Below are 21,412 nucleotides of genomic sequence, written 5' to 3' on the forward strand. Positions count from 1 at the left end.
AGTAGATAAGTAGACTGGATGTAACGACTGATTCAAATTGGCAGAAGGATCTTTTTGGTTGCTGACACGGAGTGGGAGCAGGGAGACCTATGTCTAAGACTCAGAAGTTTTTCTAGGGTAACTCTTAGCACTTCCTTTGCCAACAGCATAAGATAATGAAATAATAGTGTGACCCATCAAAAGCAGAACTGCTTTGAAATCCGATCTTTGGGGAAAAAAACCTTAACCAGTTGAAGTGCCAGATTAGAAAAAGGAAATATAGGATGACTAGTAGAAGAAGAAAATTATGATAACAAACTATAGCTTCATGGCCTTTGACACATCGGTGTTACTATGTGTTTTCTTCCTTTCACAATTAATCAATTGACTGATCAGTCTACATTTTTGCCTTCCTTTTTATTTCTTTGTGATTCCAATGATAGAGGTTGATTTCCAAATTTAGTCCTATGTTTATGAAATATTCAAGAGTGGGGTTATGTTTAAACTGAACGTAAAATAAATATGAATAGGGATGAATACGGCGGTTATTGTTTCTTCCATTTTTGGAAACAAACACATTTGTTGTTTTCAGTAACATTCTGCCAGTCAGAAGTAGCCCACCTTTTTGTCATATACTCCAAAATTCTGCATTCCAAAATTCCTTTGTCAATCGTCTTCCCTTTGGGGTCACAGGAAAAACTTTTTTTTCCCTGTTTCATTCTAGCTGTCTTCTTACTTCTGGCCATTTCTCTAAGGTGGTTGCCCTTTAGGCTTCCCACTCTGACCTCCATGGCCCCTTCTCCACATACTCACTGACAAAGCAGTGAGTCCTAAGGTGAACACATCTCTGGAGGATGAGAGATAGAGGCCTTCTATTCATATTCCTAGATTCTGAAACCACCACTTCCTCCTCTGGAACTCTCCTCCCCAGCCCTAGAAATGATAGCTACTTCCTGAAATCTCTAACCTGTAGAGATTTTCCTTATGTTTGGCCTCTTTGGCCTACGGGCAACTATGTATCTTTTTTTTTTTTTTTTTATTGGAACATGCTATTGTGAAGTACATCTTATGGTTTATATTGGTGTTTGTTTTTGGACAGGTGATCATCCTGTTACTGCCCCAATTTCCTTGGTAGTAAACATAAATGTTAGTGCTGTATATGTTTTTTCAGGATATCCCAGTCCCCCTTAAAGCTATGTTTAATCTTATGACTAAATTCTGGTCAATCAGAGCTGTGTATATGAATACGATGCCCTTAAAAAGAGGGAAAATCTTTCTTTTCCCCGTTTAGTCATTTTAGCTAGAATAAACCATGAGGATAAGCCATTCTTAAACTTGCAGAGAGAGGGAAATATTTCAGGAATATGGGGATGGAGGTGTAATATAGAGAAAGATCAAGCTTCTGCCATGTCATGTAGTACAGCTCTCTTGCATGCTTCGACATGTACAAGAAAGAAAAAATATTATCTTATTGACGTTGTTGTTTTAGGTGTCCCCTACAAGCATTCAAATAAACAACCAATATATACATCTACACAACATATTCTAGTTCTCCTAAATATTAACAGCAATACAAATTTTAACTAAGTCCTCTGATCACATCAATTCCTCGCCTTCTCAGGTTGATTAAAACAATTAATCTTAACTTACAGTCCTCTCTCTCCTGTCACCAAAACTCAGCCTACTGCTGCTAATGGCAATATGGACTATGTAGGATTTTCTCTTTTCCTACCCAATGGCACTTACAATGATCTTGTCGTAACCAAAACACAACAGTGACTTGATAGTAGTGAGCCACAGGTGTGTGTGTGTGAAAGAGCAAGAGAGAGAGAGAGAGAGAGAGAGGGAGAGAATGAAAGGTCCTCCTTCAGATTATTAATAAAGCTACCAAAGTGGGGCGCCTGGGTGGCTCAGTCTTAAGCACCCGACTTCAGCTCAAGCCATGATCTCGTGGTTCGAGAGTTCGAGCACCTCATCAGGCTCTGTGCTGACAGCTCAGAGCCTGGAACCTGCTTAGGATTCTGTGTCTCCCTTGGCTCTCTGCCCCTCCTCTGCTCACACTCTGTCTCTCTCTCTCTCAAAAATGAATAAACTTAAAAAAAGAAAAAAATGAATAAAGCTACCAAAGTAATGAACTGCCTGTGTTCCACGTTAAATGTACTCTAGAATATATTGTACCAAATGGAGAGAGGCAAAAATGTTTCCAAACATTTGTCTGTTATCCTTATATCTGAAAATTTCTGGATATGTTGAAACTAAATTGGTCCAAGCATATTTGTAGTAATGCAACTTTAAATATGGGGTTGTGCTCTAAGTAAAGTTGACTCGTGTGAAACACATTAAATGGGGGTGTAGTTATCCTCCAGGATTGCTTAAAATAACGTATAATTACATCTTTTGTAACTGTCCTTTAAGTAAAACACAACAGGCACATTAATACACCTGTGGACAAAGAAACTATATATTGGCTGCAAACCAGAGTCCCAAAGGGAATGACTCAAGGACTTATGTTCCATATTTTTGGTGTTGTTTTCCCAGCAGTATGTCTCTCATGGGATGACACCAAAGATAAAGTAGTAAAGCAGCACAAAAGCGGTCACTTAGTAAATCTTTGGAAATAAGTGGTTTAAAACACATTTGTGATGAGATCCTGGATTTTCTTCTTTCTCTCCCTTTTTGTTTGTTTGTTTTGTTTTGAGAGCTAAATAGTTTTGTTAAGGAGGAAATCTTTGATTGTGCTTTTATGCTACTTCCTTGTATTTCTTACCACGTATAATTAAACTTAAAATAGGACTCCTTGAAACATAGATATCATTGTGTAACAGAGGCTTTGAAAGACTTAAAATAAAATTCATATTTTTACTGGCATCTTCTGAGTCAGAATATGTGCCTTCAATAGTACAGCCTACTGTTAAATACCACATGAGTTAGAAACCATATAAACAAATGAAAGTACAACAATATTACTTTACAAAATACTTTCTTTCTTTCTTAAAAAAAAAAAAACATTTATTTATTTTGAGAGACAGAGACAGAGCATGAGCGAGTGAGGGGCAGAGAGAGAGAGACAGACATACAGAATCTGAAGCAGGCTCCAGGCTCCAAGCACAGAGGTGACGTGGGGCGCGAACCCACAAACCAGGAGATCATGACCTGAGCCTAAGTCGGATGTTTACCCCCCTGAGCTCCCCAGGCGCCCCTACAAAATACTTCTAAAGTCCTGTCGAATATTGCTTCTAAATAAATATTTCCCAAGCATTCCTTTTTGTAAGAAATAATAATCATTACTAGTCAAATAAAAACATTCTGTTTTTCTCACACAAAGTGACTTGCTAATAAAGACTTGGAAATATCTCTTTCGCATTTCGGGTTATAAAGTGATCATCTTCATGTAGTAAGAAGCCAGCATTACAGACCTGAAGTACAGTGAGGATCCACTGCAGCATCAAGAAATTGTATTGTTTCCGTTAGCGGTAAATGATTGTGAGCAGCGAAACTGGCATACCCTAATCCTTACTTCCAAAAAAAATAAAAGTCCTTGATTTCAATATATAATTCATGCATCATTGCACATGTGGTCTATAATATCTATTTGGCTTTCACATGACTACTGAGGATGGTAAGGTATGAGGATAAGCCGAAGACCAAAATTTGTTCACTTTTTTCATCGTGATGATTTATAGACTCTTTGTGCTATTATCATTTTTCTGGTTATCCAAATTATGGGTTTTTCATATCTGGATTGTTGCATTTATTTCTCCTTTCTTTCTACGACTTTCTACTATTTTCTTTCACCTGTGTGATTTTATTCAGAAATTTATCAATAGGAAACTTCAACAGGGATTACTGGGATCATGTCTTTTTAAAAAGCCTAAAATGGCTTTCTTTTTTGCTTTTATGAAATCTAAACTCTTTGTGTTGATTACTTCAAACTCTTTAGGTGTCTAAAGAATTTCTAATGGCTAAAGAAACTACTATGAGGAGGAATGGATTGAACAGCTAACCCCCAACAGAATATATCTATAAATTCCTAGGCCTAATCTTTAAACTAAATATGAAATTTCCATTCTGTTCAATAATTTGATGATGTCTGTTTTGATACAAATTATGTCCCCAAATATTCAATAAAACTGGTACTACTGAAATATGCGTAGCATGTTTATCTAATATCTATAAAGTGAATAACACAGAGAGAGAATAAAATCTCATCCCTGTTCTCCAAACCCCACCTAATGTTTTTCATTTCCTCATAGAAGTTCTCAAAATTTAGTCTTTACAGATATAAAGTATGTGTATGACCTTTTCCTAATAATTAGTTTACACTTTATATAACCAAACTTATATGATATTATATAAATAGCTATTTATTCTTACAAATGACAGTTTCTGTTCTTTTTGGGAGAAAATAATACTTAAAAATAGTGTTACTTCCTCTGTCTATGAAATAATCTTTAAAATTATTCTAACTGGCTTTAAATATTTCTGATTTGGTAAATTTCCTATATCTTCCCGTACATGAATCTGATTAGAATGGGCACTCAAATATATACATTTCCACAAAGAAAAAACATATATGTATAAAATTATCTAAATGCAAAATAATCACACACGGACAACTGCCAAATTATTAAACTTCTTCAAATCCAAAAATACATTGTTAAACTGGCAACAAATCACATTAACATACCCAAGATTTTCCTAAGCCATAGAGCAAATTAAGCTCTTACAATAAAATAGTTCATATATAATTTATGTATTTTTCAATGTTTGTGGCCATTGAATAAAGCATATTTATGATAGCTATTTGATTCAGCCTGATTCTGTAAACTTGGAATTTATCTTTGTTCTTTAAAAGACATATTGGCCAGTCTGTTTTTCAAATGTAATTATAAGTGAGAAGACACATATTCCATTAATGCCGTGTTGGGCAGAACTCTTATTAGGGATGACTGAATACAACATCCTTTCCTTACTTAAGTGTAATTCTTCAGAAAAAAAATTGTATATCAACATAAAAATATTTTTAAAAGAATGAATACCATGGCTTCATTTAACTGACATAAAATTAAGTCTAAACTAAATCCCAAGGATTTTTGAAATGATATTAATTTACATTTTAATTTGTCTCTGCATAAAATGCATCTCCTTCAAATATCATTATATGCTGATGCACAGTCTCTAATCTCAGAAATAAAACTTATGCCAAACCCTATTTCTTAGAAGAAAGAATACCATCAAATTCTAAACATTTTATCATCAAGATTATGTTGATGAAATATTTGCCAACATGCTACACATGCCAATGCAAATTTGGATATCAGTTAACTTTTGTACAAAAAGAAACCAGATAATTGAAATTAAACACCATTAATTTTGCATCTTAAAAGATTTAAATAGTCCAAAGTTTATATCTACCACTGTTTTTGCAAGATGAAAGCAGAGTCTAGAACAAAAATTCAAAACAATTTCGAGAACAATCAATTCGTTAGTATTTAAAAACATAAAACCTTACGTGTATTTTTTTCCCTAAACTTAGTTTGTTTGGTCTTTTTGTTGACTAGTTAATTGTAATCAAATAATACAGTTTCTTCTCAGTACGGCAATGATAATAAGTGTAAATCCTAGTTCAGAGTGGAAAATTACAGTTGGAGTGTTGAAGGCCTTAATTTATTTTTTCAGTATAGGTCTAGGTAATTAAATGGTTATTGATTAATGTATTTGTTATTGATTGTACTTCTATATCTAAAGTTTTTATACTGAAAATGTATTTCATGTTCAATTCCCCTAAGAAGTTTTAAAGACCAAATTTAAAAATTATTAAATCTAATTTTGGTACCATAAATTTCTGTTATATTTGCCATATTTGACCAACAGATAGGTTTAATTATATGGATGTTTGTTCAAATATTTTGCCATTTGCCACATGGAAAAGTTGGACATTCACCAAAATATTTATGATCTAAAATTAATTCTTCCAGTTTAATGTTAAATCTTAGAGACATTTTTAAGATATTTAAAACCTGAGCTATGCAATGAGTGAGGTAAGAGTCTCAACAGTATTTATTTATTTTAGAAATTTCTTCATCAAAGTACTCAATCTCCTTTTTTATGGCAACTTAATAACTATGTTCCTTTTTTTTTTGTCTACTTATGCTATTTTTGCTTAGGATATTATAACTTTAAGTCTTATTAATAAAGATAATAGGAAGTGTAATACTAGCTTCCATTTGTATATTATTATACAATTCATAAAGGATTTTTATACACATGAGATCATTTGACCTGTGTAATAACCCTATGAAGAGAAGACCTAATTATTATTTCTATTGTATGGCTGAGAATACTAAGGCTCAAAGAGACAAATGAGTTATCTAAAATACTTCTTCTAACTCCAAACCACATTCTCATTTAAATACACTAGGTTTCAAATGTTTGGTTGGTGTATTACAGGGGCTTTTGTAAGGCCCTTCTATCAAGAAGCATCATCATGATATCTAGTAACTATAAAAGCTCCACTCTGTCTTGAGTCCACATCTCCAGAACAGGGAAAGATCACCACATGAAACCTGTTTTTCAAACTTGAGTCAACTGGAGCATACGACTTAGCTACCATTCATTAAGCAAACACAAATATTGTTAATTGGATGTTTGAATTAAAACAGGATTGTCAAAACAAACAAAAAGAAAATTTAAAAAGCAAAGCAATGTAAGTTTTTTTTTCTAAATATAATTTATTGTCAAGTTAGGTAACATACAGTATATACAGTATGCTCTTGGTTTTGGGAGTAGATTCCCATGATTCATCTCAACAAGTGCCCTCCTCAATGCCCATCACCCCATCAACCCTCAGTTTGTTCTCTGTATTTAAGAGTCTCTTATGGTTGTCCTCCCTCTCTGTTTGAAACTAATTTTTTCCCTTCTCTTCCTCCATTGTCTTCTGTTAAGTTTCTCAAATTCCACATATGAATGAAAACATATAATATCTGTCTTTCTCTGACTGACTTACTTCACTTAGCATAATACCCTCCAGTTCCACCCACATTGTTGCAAATGGCAAGATTTCATTCTTTCTCAATCCCAAGTAGTATTCCATTGTATATATAAACCACATCTTCTTTATCCGTTTATTGGTTGATGGACATTTGGGCTCTTTCCATGATTTGGCTATTGTTGATAGTGCTGCTATAAACATTGGGGTATAAGTACCCCTATGAATCAGAACTCTTGTATCCTTTGGATAAATTCCTAGTAGTGCTACTGTTGTATTGTAGGGTAGTATCATTTTTAACTTTTTGAGGAACCTCCACACTGTTTTCCAGAGTGGCCGCACCAGTTTGCATTCTCACCAACAGTGCAAGAGGGTTCCCGTTTCTCCACATCCTTGCCAACAATGTGGTTTTGATGTGTATTTCCCTAGTGATGAGTGATGTTGAGCATCTTTTCATGTGTCTGTTGGCTATTTGGATGTTTTCTTTGGAAAAGTTTCTATTCATGTCTTCTGCCCATTTCCTCACTAGATTATTTGTTTTTCAGATGTTGAGTTTGGTAAGTTCTGTTGCAACCGGCGCAACAAACACCGAGATCAGGGTCCTGAGGATAGGGGAATGTAAGAAAAAAAGAGAGAAGAGAAGACAGTTTGGGAACAGGAGGGTCCCCTGGGCTGATGGCCCAAGTGACGGCTTTATTGTTGCTGTACACAATCGTTTATATCCAGACTCTTATGGGTCAGGCCATTCTAAGAATAAACGGGTTTCACATAATCGCTGCCAACCAAAACATTTAGTTCTGTGTTTCTTTTGAATTTTCTAAACGGGTCACAACAAGACTTGTTGATAAGATTGCTAACAAAACACAATTCCCATGTTTGTTTCTATCTGACCTGGGGTAGAAAAAGGGAGGTAGCATTACTACCAACACCCACAGACCACAGGCTTTAGGAATTAACATTCTCAGCCTTGACAAGGCTTTCGCATGCCCTTGAAAGTGGGGGATTGGGAGGGGGAACCACCGGGTTGGCTGAGTCAACAGGGAACCGTTGCTCGACCCAGTCTCAGCCTGGCACCGGGGCCCGGCCTCCCACAAGTTCTTTATAGATTTCGTATACTAACCCTTTATCTGCTATCTCATTTGCAACTATCTTCTCCCATTATGTTGGTTGCCTTTTAGTTTTGTTGATTATTTCCTTAGCTGGGCAGAAGCTTTTTATCTTGATGCGACATGCCATGCTCAACAGATTCAGGGTATAATCTATTTATTTCAAGTAAGTAATTCACCTGTATTACCACTAGAATTTCAAAAACTCACAATCATTAGAACTTTTATCACATGCTTTAAATTAGGGAGTCAAAAATACATGTCGAGTAAATTTTCTGAGGCCATAGAGCTAATACAAGGGAAACAAGAAACTAAGTCAAGTACATAATACCCCATTAACTGTGTTCTTTCTACTCCAACACATTTGCAATTTGTTTAGGCCTCTTTTACATTATCATGCAGCAAAAAAATAAATACAATCTCAACAATGACCCCCAAATTGCTGGTAAACTCTAGTTGTGCATGTTGCCTCTACAATTCACAGCAACTGTTCATTTAATGCACATTTAATATGAATGGAATGTATGAAAATAATAAACACTCCCAATAAAATAGCTCTTTTGAAATGTGCTAAGGATATATAGTGTTGAGTAGAAGTTCCATATTCAGGTAGCAGAGTCAGGCTGACTGGATTAGAAAGTTGGCCAATTCAATTAGTGACTGTGTGGTCTTGTCCATTTTACCTAAACTTGGGGAGATTAACTTTTTTCATTTTATAATTGAGATTTTGATAATATCTTCCACATGAATGTTGTCACAATTGCAAGAGAATTTTTAAAGCACATAGCACGTAGAATTATGTTGTGATAATAAGTAACTGGCAGTTATTAACAATAATCAGTAATCTCTGTGGGAGCAAAGACCATGTACATATTTTGTATATCAGTGTATCCTCAGCATGTAGTAGAGAGTCTTGCTCTTACTGGACACTCAAGAATTTTTTATTTCAGGTATTCCTGAAAATGTAAGTTAATCATATGATTTACCAAGGATTTAATAGCACTGGTGATTTAAAGAAAGCCAAGCCTATTACTGGCTTTAGGAATGAAGTCTGATTATTCTGAGATAATCATGGTAATCCTACTACACCTGCCAGTTGATTTAGGAACCCACGGTAATTCAAACACCTCACAGCTATTTGGAGATTTAAAAAAAGAGACATATTAGCCTAAGTTGGCTCAATAATATTAAGGAGGGGGATTTTCACTCCACAATATGGAAGGAAGAATGTGCCACTGGACTTGAGCAAAGATGCATACAATTACAATTGTGAATGGCATCTATTTTACATCTATTAAGGGAAATAAAATAGAGCAAATAATTGCATGTCAAGGTAAAGAGAGAATGAAATGGCAATATTGAGTTGGTTAGTCACCTAATGCTAAACACATTCTACCTCTAGGTTTAGTAATGCATAAGATAATAGATTAATTCATTGTTTTAGCTAATCTCTGTTATTGTAGCTAAAAGCAATTTAACAGATGGATACTCCTTGATTCTCAGCATTTAAAAAAAATAGAAAAATGAAGTGAACTACTGGCAAAATAGGCAAGAGAATTGGCTTTTGAACCATAGGAAAATTCCATTAAGTTTCCTTAGGATTTGATTAAATACACTTTTAAAAAGAGATGATTGAGAAAGAAGATTGTCTGAATACCTGGTAACTTTACATAGAAAGCAACATCATAACTATTAGAAAAAGTGTGCTTTTTTTTATTGTAGCTCTATGCCTAAGGTCTAAGGCATTATTCTAAAATTACTTTCAAAATCCATTTTAAAATCAGACTGATACTTATAAACTACATAAACTTGTAGAAAGTTATGTATTTCCTTTCAGCTCTGTTCCTTGATATATTAAGTGATAATAAGATTAATAGAATCTTTGAGTGATTTTAAAGATTAAGACAAAACATATAAGCCTGTGTTCTTTGTCTTCTGTTTCTACTTTAAAGTGTTTCTATTTTCTCATTATTTTTACAAGAAACATTTATTTGTTATGGCAATCAAAAATTAACAGTCTTGTCTTAAACTTACATTCTATTTCTATTTTAAAAATAAATGGGGCGCCTGGGTGGCGCAGTCGGTTAAGCGTCCGACTTCAGCCAGGTCACGATCTCGCGGTCTGTGAGTTCGAGCCCCGCGTCAGGCTCTGGGCTGATGGCTCAGAGCCTGGAGCCTGTTTCCGATTCTGTGTCTCCCTCTCTCTCTGCCCCTCCCCCGTTCATGCTCTGTCTCTCTCTGTCCCAAAAATAAATAAAAAACGTTGAAAAAAAAATTAAAAAAAAAAATAAATGTAATTCTTGGGGCGCCTGGTGCTCAGTCAGTCAGGCATCGGGCTCTTGATTTTGGCTCAGGTCATGATTTCACAGCTCAAGTTGAAGTCCCACATTGGGCTTTGCACTGACAGTCAGAGCCTGCTTGGGATTCTCTGTCTCCCTCTCTCTGCTCCTCACCTGCTCATGTTCTCTTTCTGTCTCTTTCTCTCTCAAAAATAAATAAACATTAAAAATAAATGTAATTCTTGAGCCCTGTAATTACAGTCTATAATAAAATATTTAAAAAATAAGATTCAATTTTTAGCCATTCATTTGAAACTTTAATTCAGACACTGGATTTTAGATAAAAAAATACATTTTTTGAATTATCAGGCCTAAGGAGTATATGTAATGTTACATCAAAAAAGCAAAGGAATGAGCTAGAGATATAAGGGACACAACTCTCCTCTCCAAAACCAATAACCTTGTGCAAGAGAAGGGCTTGGTATCAGATGATTTGGATAATGCATTTTATCAATAGATTTAGGTTATTCTCAACTTTCAGTGACATAAAATATGAGGACTTAGTTTTTGATAATAATAATAGTAATAATTGGTGTGCCTGGGTGGCTCAGTCAGTTGAGTGTCCGACTTCCTCTCAGGTCATGATCTCACGGTCTGTGAGTTCAAGCCTCGCATCGGGCTCTGTGCTGACAGCTCGGAGCCTGGAGCCTGCTTCGGATTCTGTGTCTCCCTCTCTCTCTGCCCTTTCCCCACTTGTGCTCTGTCTCTCTCTGTCAAAAATAAATAAACATTAAATTTTTTTTTAAATAATAATAATAATAATATAATACTTCATGTCCATCTATTGGCAGGTTTACTGCAGCCAATTAGATACCCAGTGGAATGGAAAGTCCACCACATTGTGATCCTTCCAGGCCAAAACCCAGTGACCAGGCCAAGAGACAACATAATATATGAGGTAATGTTCTAATATATTCTTATTGGTGTTTCCATAACACCATAACTTTTCAAGAAAAGCACAAGTGTTTTCGTTCAGTTGTTAACCTATTACCCAGTGCTTCTGATTCATTATTTGTTTCATAGCTCATACTGGAAGATGCACATTTTAAAGAAAATGACATCCAAATGGATGATTTTGTAATGCATACTGTATGAATTGCGAGTTTTCTTATATATTAAATTAACAAAGTTTAATCTTTGCAAACAGAAATGAGTATTTCTCAGAAATACTAGGTTTACAGAAATCCTAGGTTTACAATTCAATGTGTAATGTAAATATATTTCATATTCTTCACTCCATTTCCTAGGTTGTAGACTTAAACACATAATTCCTTAACCACTATATTATTCTGGTTGAGAAAAAGTATACCACAATGGCGAACGACTCCAAAATCTCAGTGATTTAACACAATCAATGTTTATACATTTTTAAAGAGTTTTCTATTTGAGTATAGTTGGCACACAGTTACGTTAATTTCAGGTATATATCATAGAAATTCAAGCTTTTCTATACATTATGCTATGCCCACCAGAAATGTAGTTACCACCTATCACCATGTAATTCTCTTACAATATCATTGACTATATTTACTATGCTGTGCCTTTTATTCCTGTGACTTATTCATTCTATATCTGGAAGCCTGAATCTCCTACTCACTTGCCTTCACCCTTTTGTCCATCTCCCCACTCTTCTCCACTCTGGCAACCACCGGTTTGCTCTCTGTATTTATAGGTCTGATTCTGCCCTTTGTCTGTTTATTCATTTGTTTTCATTTTTAGATTCCACCAGTGAGTAAAATCATATGGCAGTTGTCTTTCTATGTTTGACTTATTTCACTTAGCATAATAGCCTCCAGGTCCATCCATGTTGTCGCCAAAGGCACTATCTCATCCTCTTTTATCACTGCATGATATTCCATTGTGTGTGTGTGTGTGTGTGTGTGTGTGAGTGTGTGTGTGTGCATGTGTACACACCTGTGCTCACTTTTCTATCCCAGGTTCTCATCACATGAGGGGTGCACTGCAAGGAAGGCTAAGAGGTATAGTCTCCCATGAGTCTGAAATGATGGAAGTAACAGCCTTTGGTGAATATAAACAATAGTTACTATGAATAATTTTTAAAACTGGTAAATGTATGCAAATAGCAGAACATCTGTTAGGGAGATTTAGATTTATTCACTACAAACAAAGTTTTTTGTTTTGTTTGTTTCAAGTTTTTAGGTAAACTCTGGTTAGTTAACATATAGTGTAATATTGGTTTCAGGAGTAGAATTTAGAGATTCATTACTAGCACTCAGTGATCATCACAAGTGCCCTCCTCAATACCAATCACCAATTTAGGTGACTCTTACACCAATTAGGTGAAATACTCAATCACCAATTTAGGTGACTCTTACAGTTTAATGTTTAGAAGGAAATGTTAAAAATCGAGCAGTTTTTATTGATTCTGTTGTTTGTTTCTATTTCTTAGTTTTATTTCTTTTTTCCTTTTCTATTTTTTCTTTTTATTAAAATTTTTTTTTGTCTTCTTTCCTCTTCTTATTTTTTTTTTCTTTTTAGGGCATTGTGCATCAAATGTTTCAAGAAAAGCATGCCACTCTCCAAAGCTAGGGGAAAAACAAGAGAAAAGCTACTTCTATTAACTTTGGAGTTTCAAATTATAAGTTAACAGGAAAAAAAATTATACAAATATATAATATATTTGTGAAAGTTTTGTTATGTGTAGTAATGAAATATTCTGTGTTTATGATCAGAAACAAGTTCCTAGGTAGGGATCATGGGGAAGATCGAGAGGAAACAGAAGAAAAATGAGATGCATGCAGGCTGAAGGCCTGGACCTGCAATAACCTGTGGACAAGAGTAAGGTCAGCATCCAAAGGTTGTCTGACCTCCAAAGTCATTAACATGATCCATCCATTTCAGAGGGAGTTGAATGGAGCTGAGGGTATGCCTCCAGATGTCTAGTCCTCTTTCGAATAAGCGGCTTTCATCACCTATATCTAGGCCTGCTTTTATCAAGGCCATAGCCTGAGATTGTGCATATTTTGCACTCGGATGAGGGACAAAGGCCACAAGGAAAGAGGAATGAATACCTTAAAATTGAGCCTGTTCTCCAATTTACCTAGGTGTTGGCATGCAACCAGATCTGGCATGTAGCCAGATCTAGGAGAGTCTGTTGTCACACAAAGGTGCCAGCAATATGTTAAGATGTGGGTCTATGGGGTACCCCTAACCAAAGGAGATTTTGTTTGTGAAATTTCTCAAAAGTTCTCAAAAAGTTAACATGTCCAGTACTTTGCTCTAATCTTTGATGAGGAACTTTATTCAAAAAAAGTCAATAGGTCACCTGTGAACTGTCAGGCAGGTGCCACTCTTTAGTTTTGTAAGATATTAGTGAGCCGTTGCCAACAATGAATGGAAATCTCAAAGCGAAGAATGTCTTGTTTCAATAAAATAGTCTTTTATTTTTTTAAATGTTTATGTATTTATTTATTTTGAAACAGAGCATGAGTGGGGTGTGGGAAAGAGAGAGGGAGAGAGAGAATCCCAAGCAGACTTCACACTGACAGCGTGGAGCCCTACATGGCGCTTTATTTCACAAACCATGAGATCATGACTTAAACCAATATTGAGTCAGTGGCTTAATCGACCCAAGCACCCCTAAATGGTCTTTGACATCAAAGTTCTGTATTGCCTATTATTGCTGATATATGAAGCAGTTGGAAAAGTTAGTCATCACATATAATAGTGCCTACATTTTTTTTCTTTTGAAATTACTTGTTTCATAAAATATTAGCTATTAAAACCACCAAAGCAATTTAATTAACGGCTTAATTAAAATTTATAAGAATTTATATAATTGGCCACTTGTTATTAATTATACATAGATTTTATAAAAAAAAACATTGAACTCTGTGAAATGATTAAATCTCAACATACTGATATTTCAGTAATTCACTATTTTAAACATATGCAAGAAGTCAATTAACATATATTTGTGCTTTTTTTTCCTTGACAGCTGCATTTCACAGTTATTTCTTAAATAAGTGATTGTGATATGTTTTAAAGAAGGAAATAACATTGGAAAATAAAAATCTGTTTCATTTTTATGACTTCTCTTCTGCTAAGTTATAAGTATCAGTAGGTATGATTATGAAAAACATTTTCATGTTTACGTTGTACATCATGCACTTCATCAGTGGATCTTAAGTATCTCAAATATGAGATGATTTGACATTATTTTGACTGGAAGATAAAATATCATTCAGAGTAAAATCAACTTATTTTGTTTCTAACTTGTTGAATGGTTCCTCCAAATTCATAGTCATGTAGGTTTTTTGGAGTATGCAGCTTTAGAGAAAAAGGGTCAGGATGTAGCAGAAAACATTCAGTGAAGGGAGGTAGTTCCATGCACCTGGCACATTTCAATTAAATGTGTTCTCAGGAAGCTTAATGTCCAGAAATTATCTTTTTTAGTGATAAGAACTAGCCCTTAACTAACTAAAGGTTATATTTATTTAACAATGGAGTCAGAATTTTCCACTTAGAGCTCCAATTTTTTCTTCATATAAAATGCAGGTGTCTCTTTGGCTGCAAGACTTTTATTTCATTAAGAAACTTCCACTGATGTATAAAGTATCAAGATTTCTCTAAGTAGTAAGGTAGCAAATTTAATTCCGCACAATTTCAATGGGCGCAGAAAAGGTAGTTCCAGCATTATGTCTGTAAGTTATGTGGTTTCACTTCTGTGACCCCTTTCCTTTATTGGTTTCATATGAATTAAAATCTATTCAAAATTGACCGGCTATAGATTTTACTTCTTCTATTTAAATAAATCTCCTGAGGAATTATTCTATAATGAGTCATTTGGCTTTTATACAAACCAACACATTATATAAATTACAAAATGTACAAAATATTTAAGACATTAATAAATGTTTAATGGAACAGTGAATTTAATATCAAAATATTTTTACATGAAATAAAACACTAAGTTATTAGAACTGAGCCAGGAAACATTACTGTAAAGTTTTTAACTAAATTCTTCAAATAATATATATGTAAAATATACTATCCTTTCTAGTCTTAAGGTCATTTCATTTGCGTTATTTTTTTTTAATGTTTATTTATTTTGAGAGAGATAGAGAGCAAGCAGGGGAGGGGCAGAGAGAGGGAGAGAGAGAATCCCAAGCAGGGGATTGGGGCAGGCCCAGAGCCTGACACAGGGCTTGAACCCTCGAAACCTGAGATCATGACCTGAGCTGAAACCAAGGTTTGGAGGCTTAAGTGACTGAGCCGCCCAAACACCCCTGTATTATTTTAAATACAGTACAATACTTTAAATTTTTAAAAGCATATTTTGTGATAGACAGGAGGATAGGTTTTCATTCGTACCTTAACTTAGTCTTAATTATGGCTTTAAAATGTTGCCTTTTAACCTTGAATTTATTACTCAATCGCTGTGTGTTTCAGTGTCTGTATGATCTGGCTTAGTAGAAGTTGTATTAAGACCTCCACCTCCTGGTAGTTTGTAGTTGCAAAACCTTGATAAATTACAAAATCCCAAATTCAAATGCTTCAGTAAGAGCTAAATGTATTAAAATTTCATCAAAAAAATCTTTCCTATTTTAGCTGATTCTAAGAATTTGAACAAGAGCTTGATGGAAGAAAGTGAGGGGACAGAGATCCAACAGACGTTTCAGCAATCACATGGGAGTAGAAGAGTAAAAGTTGAGACATTAAGGCTCTCAAATACATGGATGATTTCTTTTCTAAAGACATTTTCTCTATTTCAAAGTTGAAAGGTGCAATAGAATGAAACAATAAAACAGAATAGAAATTCCCAGAATCTCGTGGTGGCTAGGAGAATAAAAGCCTCAAGAGGGAGGGCACAGACTCCAAGTGAGAGCTCATAGCCCTAGAAGGAACGATAAATTCACAACAGCAATCTGCAGCTGCTTATTCCTTGGGCCAATTGCTTATCTTGAGCACAAATGGAACTGAGAATTCAGAGAACAATGACTGGTGTTCAGAAGAATTATAAAAAGTGTTGGCAGCAGTGTGACACTTAGCTGGTAAAAAAAAAGGCTTCAGATTTCTAACACAAATTGTTATCTCCTGCAGACATTTCCAAATCCTAAAGATACTTAGGTGGGTGGCTGAAAAGCAAACCAAATTTAGCCTCCTGGAAACGTAGCTGTAATTTCCACTGTGTCTGAGTACGGAGAAGACAAACACTTGCAAACTATCAAGAAAGCCCTTCATATTCTTCACAGAGGAACCTTGTGAAGCATGCCCTAGACACAGGGCAAATCTGAGACTTGTAGTCTGAGTCTTACAAAAACTTCAGTGCAGCCTCAACCCAGTTCAGTTGGTCATTGGACTGAGGTAATCAGCACCCCCAAAATGCTAACTCTGTAGTAGAGGAAAGAGTAAATTCCTTTTTTTCAGTAGATACGTAGGACCTTTACAGTATTTTATAGAGACTATGAATTATCAAGCAAATAGTAAGTGAAGTCCAGATGACACACAACTAAGAGGAAAAAAAAAACTGATACTAACCCTATAATCTAGACATTGTAATCAGCAGAAAAGGCCTTTAAAATACCAAGAAATTGATGGAAAGGTGGACAGAAAAGGGTAAAATATGTACAAATTTTATAAGAGAATTGAATTTTATAAAAAAATATCAAATGAATATCCTGGAATGCAGAATATAATATTTGCAATTAACAATCAATACATGAGATTGACTGCAGAATGAATACAACAGAAGAAAATATTGGATAACTATAAAGCAAGTCAGTAGAAAATGTCCAAAATAAAACACACAAGGAAAATAACAACAACAGTATCTGAACATTAAAAATATGGAAGACACAGACAAGAAGATTCTGGAAAAGTTAATGGCTGAGGACTTTTCAAAATTGATGAAAGATCTCAAAAAAACATCTATTAGGTCAGAGAATTGAAAATAGAATAAACACATGGAAAATTATATATAGGCATATCATAGTAAAACAACTAAAAAGAAGGCAAAGAGAAAATTATAAAAACATCCATAAGAATAAGACATATTTTGTTCAAAGAAGCAAAAATAATACTAACAGCTTACTTAGGAAAAAGGTTGTCAAAAGACAATAAATAGCTATCATTAAAGTGTTGGAAAGAATATAGTCAGCATTTTACTAAAGCACAGAAAGAAAATATGTGCAATAGAACATAATTCAAAATTAAAAGTGATAGTGTCCCAATTTCAAGTAAAACAATTTAAACACACTATATCTCATCTCTGCTACTGAATGCAACTAAAAATGTACATATATCCTGGACAATATACATGAAACATCTGAGTCTGAGTTCTCTGAAACATAAATGCCGGAAACAGATTAGGGACTATAAAGAGAATAATAATACAAATTATTGACCAGAAGAAAATATGTGCAAATCACATATTTGAAAAATTTGAACCCAGAATATATAAATAAGTATAAAAACTAAATGCAAGAAGGCAAAGAACCTAATAAAAATCAGGCAAAATATTTGAAAAGACACATCATCAGAGAAGATATGCAGATTTCAAATAAGCATATGAAAAAAAAATATGTTCATAATTAGTAGCCATTAGGGAAACAAAAATTAAAGTCACAATAGGATACATCTACACAACCAGTGACAATATAGTAATCATACAATTAATAACAAAAGAGACAATTACAAGAAATAGTAAGGAGGTAAAGTAATTGAAACTCTCATACATTGCTCATGGAAATGCAAAATGTTATAGCAATTCTGGCATTTTCTTACAAAACTAAGCATCAACTTACAATACGATATAGCAATTCCACCCTTCCAACTATTTACCATGGAGAAATGAAATTATGTTCAGGCAAAAATACTTGCACCAAAATATTTATAGCAGTTTAATTATCACCCCAAACTGGAAATAATCCAAATGCTCTTCAATTGATGAATGGATACACACATTATAGTGCATCCATACAATGGAATTCTTTAAAATGATGTAGAGGAACATATACTCATACACACAACAACCTTGGTGAATATCAAAAACATGCTAACTGAAAGAAACCAGTGTCAAAGTTTACATCCTCTATGATGATATATATGTATCATGTCACATATAAATGTCACATTTATATGACATTCTGGAAGAGGCAAAACTATAGCAACAGAGAAAGGATAGGTTAGTGGTGGGTGAACAGTATGGTGACATTTAGGGAAGTTTGGGAACCATCCTGTATTCTAATTGTGGTGAAGGTTTAATATATGTATATAGGTTCCAATTCACCAATACCTGTAACCATAGTATATGTAATTAATATTATATGAATTTGTATAAAATATATGAAATATATGACTATAATTTTACATTATGGTAGTAATTTCATGGGCATATACATTTTCCAAAATTAAGAAACACTTAAAATGTTTGAATTTTTTTGAGTATAAATTTAATCTTAATACAATTAATTAAAACATGTATCTTTCCTCCCAATCAAAATAAACACGAAAAAAAAATACAACTTTTCACAAATAAAATTGAGAAAATGTATCACTATCCGACTTGCATTAAAATTATACCTGGATAAAAATGCAGGAGTTAATCCTGGAACTATAGATAGCCAATTATATAGAGCAATATGAGTTAGTTATTTAGTGGTTTAACATATTATATATGTTGAACTCATATACATTAAACATACGTGGTGTTAGGAAAGATGGTTTTTGGAAGTACACAACTATCAAAATCAGATTGTTATTCAAAATATATTTGGGGAGGTGTGAATATTTTTTTCTGTATAAATCTGGAAATAAATGGATATTATTTTAAAACCGTAGCTTTAGCTTGCAAAGGAGATTTAAAAGTGGAACTTTAGTAAGAATATCATACAATTAATGAAACTTCATAGTACAAACTCTTCCAGTTTTTAGGAGACTGTAGGATCTTGATATTTCAATATCCAACATCTAAATATATAGAATTAGTTAGTGGTTTTGCCTGATAAATTCATATTATTTTACCATGTCATTTTTTTTATATAATTTCAATTTTGTCTCATCAATGTCACAGCAGTCCTTTTCCATATAAGAAACTCTTCGAAATGTGTTCTTATGAAGACCATGCTATAACATGTACTAACTGATCATAAATAGGAAACATAATTTCCAGTGGCATTACGGCCAGAATGATAACAAATTAAAAACAAAAAATTAACACTTTAGATCAGATATCTGTGGTCAATTGTAGCAGATAGAACCAACATAATGGTCACGTTATGAAGATTTCCTGACATAAATTGCCAATTGACTACTATTTATGAGAGTGTTTCTAAGTATAAAAGAAAATATTTTAAATTCTACCTGCACACTCTTTAAACATTTGATTTTTAAAAACTGATTGCACGCTAAATTGTCAAGTGTTGAAACAGTTGTTCAAATGTCATCAGCATTAGTATTGTCTAGGAGATATAATTCTTTTGTATCACAAGATTTTTAAGAAAACCTAAAAAGAAGCTAATTTGTAAAGAATGAAATAAAAGATACCCAGGAGAAAAATGAGTTATTAGCACATAAATAACTACACTGTTCTGTATTTTTTAGTGTTCTTGAAAGTATAAGAGATTATAATCAAATATGGTTTCTTCATTAGGCTCATCATTAATGATGCTGATTCAGCTCTTGCTAATGAGAATTGTAAGCCTTTGTTGATTAGGTCATTGAATTAGGTCTCACTAGTATCATTACAACACATTTACTGTAGGGAAAGTAATAAAAATCAGAATTTTTGTCTTTTCATTTCTGTAGAGGTACACTTTTTACTTGAGAATGAAGCTATTCCTATTTTAAATACCTTTACTCAATTTTCTTCACTTCCAGCCTTCAGAGACAAAATAAAAAAAATACTCAATTTATGGAAGGTAAATTATGCAAAAACATGCACTGGGACATATTATAATTCAATAAGAAAAGTATATAGAACCTAGGATATGTGACTGACATCCGATCAACTTCAAAGAATGTGAGCAAGTAAGCAAATACAACAGGACATACTGATCTGTGTTAACAGATTAGTCAATCTCCACAGGAACAAAAAAAAAAAAGAAGAGAATCTAAGTAATCAATCTGCATTAGCAGATTAGGAGTCAAACTGTAGAACCTTTTTATGAAATACTAGTTACAGCGAAAAGATTTAGACATAGCTACACTAGAATCAGAGAAGAGGCTGCAAGTCAGAATGAGAGCCTGCCTGAACGAGTAAACTCCCAAAAGCAAACAGCAGCAGTCGTCAGGCAATCAAATGGCATCTTCACACATTTCCCTTCATTTAAGAATATCCGCAATAATAACCCAGATGACTTTCTATTGTAAAAACCTGAGGAGACCCTAGGGTCACCAGAAAAACCACCATGAGGCAGAAATTCAGGAGATGAAAGATACATTTGTGAGCTCAACTTGAAAGAATAAAAGCCACACAGAGGTGGGGATTAAGTTAATATACTCCTAAATTAAAAATTGTACCTCTTGGAATTAAAATGCATGTTTGATTTTCTGACAATTCTTATATTTTCTTAAGCTACTCTTTTTCCCTATGATACAAAAGGCTTCTTCAATAAGCCTTTGAGTAATCCATAAATTTTTCTCTCTTATGTTCTCTTTTCAATTTAGTAATAATTTTCTATTTGTAGGACCTTAAATCAACAACTTGAACCCAGTTGTTTAATGAAACATGTCATTTCAAACATACAGGGCGTCTGGCTGACTCAGTCAGTAGAACATGTGATTCTTGATCTCTCGGTATCATTAGTTTAAGCCCCACATTGGGAGTAGAGTTTAATAAAAGAATAGCATTTCAAACATACAGCTGCCCATACTCTTACTGAAGGGCCACTCTACAATAGTAATCCACCTTTTCTGTAGCACCAAAAATTCTAGTAAATATCTCTTTAAGATATGGACATTTGCTATTCAATGAACTAAGAATAAAGGTGTACTATGCAATTTCAGCAAAATAGGTTTGAGGCCATCATGTAAGCACT

This window comes from Neofelis nebulosa, chromosome 3, assembly GCF_028018385.1.
Source record: "Neofelis nebulosa isolate mNeoNeb1 chromosome 3, mNeoNeb1.pri, whole genome shotgun sequence".
Lineage (NCBI taxonomy): Eukaryota > Metazoa > Chordata > Mammalia > Carnivora > Felidae > Neofelis > Neofelis nebulosa.